Genomic DNA, 6,113 nt, shown 5'->3' with positions numbered 1-6,113 from the left:
GTACATTAAAAAAAAATTCCTGTCGGCTCTCTCAGGGTTCGAGCCACAGTACTGCAGACATGGAAGGAACAGAAGTTGGAACACTCTGGTGCGCACATGTAAGACTTCCCTGATTCACTGGCACAGTGTGCTAAGAGATCACCACATGCACAAACCAGTAGGTCAAGTGACATCTGATGTTTGTGCCTATGTCAGAGCTGAGGTCTGTGCATCAGCCCAGGAGCAGAGAGGATTAATAGTAACATAGTAAATGACAGCAGATAAAAACCGGAATGGTCCATCCCGTCTGCCCAATAGTCACAATCATTATCAATTCATGATTAAATCAACAATGAATGTGATATTATATACTTGATTATGGTTTTCCGTGGCATTTCTGGGACATAGACCATAGAAGTCCACCTGACTCTATCCTTATGTTCCAACTGCTGGTTGCCCTTAAAGCCCACTCCAGCCTATCTTCTCATTTGTGAGACACAGGCTGTAAAAGTCTGTTCAGCACTGTCCTCATGTTCCAGCCATTCTAAACCAGATTGCCATATATGAGACACAGACTCTACAGGTCTCCCGGTATCAGCCCTAGGTCATCACAGCCAGAGTCGCCATCTAAGTGTCACTCGACACATCCACACACATGCAGCCATTTAAGTTTCGATTTTTTAATAACATCCATTTTCTAATTAGAGCTCCTCCATGTTCATCCCATACCTTTTTGAATTTCATCACCATTTGTATCTCTACCACTCCTTAATGGAGACTTTCCGCATTTGTGCTGTTAAAGCAAGGAGGAGGAGGAGGAGACAGCATTCAAAGGACTTGGTACTCGGTAGGTGAGAGGCTGGCGCAGGTACAGCATACTCTTCCACAGGAACCCCGCAGGAACTGTTTCTGTCCCCATGGGATCCCCGCAGGAACTGCTTCTGTCCCCACGGGACCCCCGCAGGAACTGCTTCCTTCCCCACAGGATCCCTGCAGAACTGCATCCGTCCCCGCAGGAATCCTGCGAACCCTGTTTCTGTGCAGGTCTCTACTCCAAAGCAATGACTTTTTTAGCCCGAGGCCAAGAAGAATCCCTAAAGCTGACAGTGTACTGATTTGAATGCAAACTTAAAAGAAAATCATTATCTGTTGTGCATGTATGTTTATGGTAAAAAGCCATTGTGTGGGGGGAAAAACTCCCTAAACTAAGGTGCATAATACTGAAGTTGGAGGCCTTGGATTTTGTCATACCGGACCCCACAGAAAAAAATAGTTGGCAATACCTAGCCGAGGTCCCCCTCCCAATGTTAGTCTTTAAAAAAAAACTACATTCCCTGTGTATTTCCTCTCCTACAGCGTAGCCAAAAGTCATAGGGCTCCTTTTACTAAGGTGTGCTAACAGATTTAGCAGTCACTAAATGCCGAGAAGCCTATTTTATTCTTATGGGCTTCTTAGCATTTATCATGCATTAAATCTGTTAAGCGCACATTAGTAAAAGAAGCCTATAGTGATTTCAGGCACAGTTAAAAAAAAAAAAAAAAAAAAAAAAACCTTCACTGTAGGGTCATTTATGAATTGGAGGTAAGCAGGAAAAGGAATGTTTTTTTTTCTATTTTTGGCAGGCCAATATTAGAATCATGTTAAACTAGCTTCTCTCTAATGAGGGTGTGTCTATTTTGTTTGCTTTCCTCAAGCTTCCATCTTGCTCTGACAGGTGGATGTCCAGTTTGTGCATCCGCTGAGGCGTTTCATCCCATTGGCAGAGCTGAAGGTGTGTTTCTTGGAGCAGCAGCTCTAAAGAACATGGCTTTGTTCACACAACAGAGGCTCTCGGTGCAGCCACTGACCAAAGGTTGGCCAGCTGCATGCATTGGGGGAGAACGTGGCCTAGCTACTGCTTTCAGTAAATGAAAGAATGAATGCCTAAAGTTGGGCAGGAGAAATATTTGGGGTCCAGTGTCTGCGAGAGCTGAATGTCTAATCCAAGCACCTAAAACTAGGCACAAGGTTAACAGGTCTACATGTAGCAGGTGCACAGACAGATCTCAAATTTCAGGGGTGCTAGAGTACAAGATGGGGGACGAAAGTTTTCCTTGCACTGCTGCCATTCTTTGTCCCCTGACAACCTCCACATACTTGGTGAAAACAACCAGTAAGTCTTACTTAAATACGACAAAATGATTAAAACAGTCTTTTTTTTTCTTGTTAAACAGAGAAATATGAATTTGAGTTGAGTGTGGAAGATAAGAAGCAAAGTTCAGTTTGACAAACACTAAGCTCTTCTTTCTCCCTGACAAAAGAAAAATTTATGTTCTCTCTCTGGTAGGACCCCGTAGCTCCTTTACTCCATGTAAATGTGTTTATAAAATGTTTTCTTTTCTTTTTTAATAAGCCACCCACTGTCAAACTTAAAGGTGTACAGAGCCACCTCGTGAAGTAGTTCCTGGGAAGTGGGAAACTGCAGCTACACACAAAGCAAAGTAGTAAGACTGACAGCCACACAAATTCAAAGACACACCGGCATGTAGTTTTACCCAAGGGGAGTAACAATTTTCAAAGACTTGCTGGAAATTATTTTCATTTATGGATGAGTATGATTTTATATATACAAACACATACATATAAACAGTTTAATATTTAAAAATATGCTTTTCAAGTATGTTTTTACAGGATTGTGGTGTTGGGGTGATTATAGTTGGAGTTTAATTTCCAAAATCCAATGGGCAGGGGGCCTAGGGATCTGACTAGTGATTTGGGGGGGGGGGGGGGGGGGGGGGGTTGCAAAGCTGAAGGTTCACCTAGGCTTACTCATATTGTTCTACTATCTCACATCTGGCCATGATGGAAGTGAGAGGCTAAAGGGGGGGGGGGGGGGCGGGAACAGTTACAGCAAGGACCCATTCTGTTTTCCATGTATGAATAAAAAATGGGAACAACACATCTATTTCTATTTTATGTTTACCAGCACATTTCTAAGTTTAGTAGGCCCACACATCTCATGAACCACCCTATGAATATTTGGGTTATGTCCCTATATATATCCATCTGTTACAGGATTGGTTAGAATGATCGCCTTCTAGGGTAGGATCGTTCTGCTGTAATAAAATAAAATTGAGAGGGATAAGGCCAATGGCCAAGATGGGTGGTGGTGGTCCCCAAGGGCAAGAACAACCCCAGCGACTGAAGGAGGTGGCGCAGAGACTATGAACCTTGTAAGAATACAATGCTCCACATTAAAAAGGCTTTAAAATGAGGGGAAAACACAACTGAAACAAACTTAAAACAGCCATTTAAGACACTGAAATAATAATACAGTAAACACTGAAGCATATGTGTCACTTACAGCAATGCTGCTTTCTGTAGGAAATGCCATGATTTCCAGGTGCCCATGTATATCAGGGAAGCAGGACAGGACATGGCCTTGAACGCTGGAATTTAACAAAGGAGGAAACCAAGGGCAGTATTCTGATCCTCCACAGGCTCTTAACACTACTTACTATGTAAAGTAATACCCTGGAGCCAGGAACAAAAGGCGTTAACGTTACCGTCTGCAAATTCCCCCTCCGCTCGAGCAGTTAAACCTTAGCTTCTTTTCTTATTACTTCCTGTTGTTTTAGAACAAGGGTTCTCAAAACCAGGGCCAGATGCACAAAGCTTACCTTGCTACTAACGTTTGCTTTAGACTGGTTCTAGCCAGTCTAAAGCAAACGTTTACATAACTAGGAATGCACAAAGGGGTTTTCCGTGGCTCTAACATGTGCCGTTAGCAGCCACCAAGAACCCTATGCAAATGTATTACAATGAGCTCATTCGTAATCTAATGTGTATTCCACGGGATGCAAAGCTCCAGAGCAGATCTAATTTAACGATCAAATTTTATGGCTGCTCTGGAGTTTTCAGAGAGGAGAGAAGCACCAGCAGGAAGCTATAAAGGCTGCCTGCTTGTGCTTCCTACCTCTTACCTCCCAGTGTCCCCCACCCCCCAATTTTTTTTTAATTTCCCTGGTGGTCCAACTAACCCCCCCCCCCCCCCCAATCTTTTTAAAAACTTTCCCTGGTAGTTCAGTGGACCACAACCCCCCCCGTGACCCTGAAACCTTTTTAAAAAATTTTCCCTGGTGGTTCAGTAGATCAAACCCCTTCCCTTGAACACACACACCCATGCCCCTCCCGGTACCTTAACAACAAGGTGGAGGCAGGAGGGCAGGAACAATGGCTCCTCCCTCGGATCTGCCTGGAACAAAATGGCAGCGCCCAGGCCCTGCCCAGTGCAAAACACCATATAAGGAAAAAAAGCTCCTTATATAGTGTTTAGCCCTGCCCAGTGCATCCCAGAATGCACTGGGCAGGGCCTGGGTGTCACCATTTTGTTCTGGGCGGGAACAAGGCAGAAGGGATGAGCCGTTGCTCCTGCTCTCCTGCCTCCACCTTGTTCTAAAGGTACAGGGAAGGCCAGGAGTGTGGGTCGGGTGCAGGAGGGAGGGGAGGGGGGAGTTTAAATAAAGATGGGGGGGGGGGGGGGGTCAGGGTCCACTGAACCACCAGGGTAAATTGAAAAAAACAAAACAAAGCACAGTGGAGATCCAGTGCATCAGAGCTATCAAGTGGATTTGACAGCTCGAACTCGCAAACAGCGAGGATGCACAAAGGGGGATCCATGCAGCTCATTTGCATGTGATCCCCTTTGCGCATCACTGGCTGTTAGTGATTCACAAAATTTTAGCGAGGCAGCCGTATTTTACAGCTGCCTTTGTGTGTCGGGGCCCCAGTCCTCAGGACATAGCAAGCCAGTAAGGTTTTCAGATATCCACAATGACTATATGCATGCACTGTCTTCATTATATGTAGGTTCTATTTTGAGCACATTCATTGTGGACATCCTGAAAGCCTGACTTGAGAGATACTGTTTTAGATTAGGGAGGAGCAGCAACTATCTCCTTTATTATAGGGGAGTTTTGCTGAGGGATCGAAATACTAGAGCAGCTGAAGGCCAATGAATATGTAAATTAGAGCAAACCAATATTTTCCCAGAGCACCCCTGCTGACAAATGACAGAAACAGGATGTAGGATTAAAACAGAAGGCATGGCTTAGTAATTCATGGTTAAAAAAAAAAAAGAAGGACCACACTAGGAAGATATAGTGGGTAAATCCCTAGAGGAAGCTGCCATGTATGCACAACACAATGAAAAATGGCCAAAACAAGCAATACTAAAGTGAATTCAACCACTTAAGCAAATGCTTGTACAAACTGGAAATCAGAGTTCACTGACACAGCTACATGATGAAACTGGAATTGTTAACCAGGCCCTAGTCAGAAAGGTTGAGGAGTAATCCTTTAACATTGCCACCCTGTACTGTTCTAGTGAGAAGTCTGAAAATGTAACTTACCCCTTACATAATACAGTTCAAAACAATTGAGCAGGAACTCCCTTGTACAAAGGCCACTGAAATTATGTTCCCCCCTCCTGCACATCACCTGTATATTACTGGACTTTTGTTTTTACTTAGACAGGAACGGCATCTCCTCTGAAACCGCCAAGCCCCCACTCTCCCCATGGTCTTGGGTCCAGCTTTAACATCAGCACCCCACAAGCCCAGCTCTAGAACCACTGCATAGGGAGGGAATGGGCTCATCACCCATGATAGCAGTGAATTCAGCTAAGCAGGCATACTTGAACAGGAGGACACTACTCCACAAACAGGGTAGAAAAACTATATACTGAATCCTTACACAGTTGTCTGATGTGCCCTGGAGAAAAATAATAATTAACAATCACATCTTATCACAAAAACCCAGGTAGCTTGAAATTCTGCCTCCAGCATACTTCTTCCCCAGGACGACCTGGCTTAAGCGTGAAGTACATTACTATCATTATTATGCAAAGAGCAAATGCATTTGGAGACATTAGCCCCAGAAAGCATGCTCAACAAGTTTAAAAAGCAGAAGTCTTCTACTCCAGCTCTTCCCTCCCCAATCAAAAAAAATGGCAAAAAGACTGGCGACACCTTAAAGGCTGACTTATGGAGGCACAGGCTTTCAAGAACAAGGGTCCACTTTGCCAGATGCATTAAGCAAGTTTTGTTACCATGACTAACATACCGTATTTTTCGGACTATAAGACGCACTTTTT

This window comes from Microcaecilia unicolor, chromosome 12 (assembly GCF_901765095.1).
Source record: "Microcaecilia unicolor chromosome 12, aMicUni1.1, whole genome shotgun sequence".
Lineage (NCBI taxonomy): Eukaryota > Metazoa > Chordata > Amphibia > Gymnophiona > Siphonopidae > Microcaecilia > Microcaecilia unicolor.
This window is presented reverse-complemented; position numbering follows the sequence as displayed.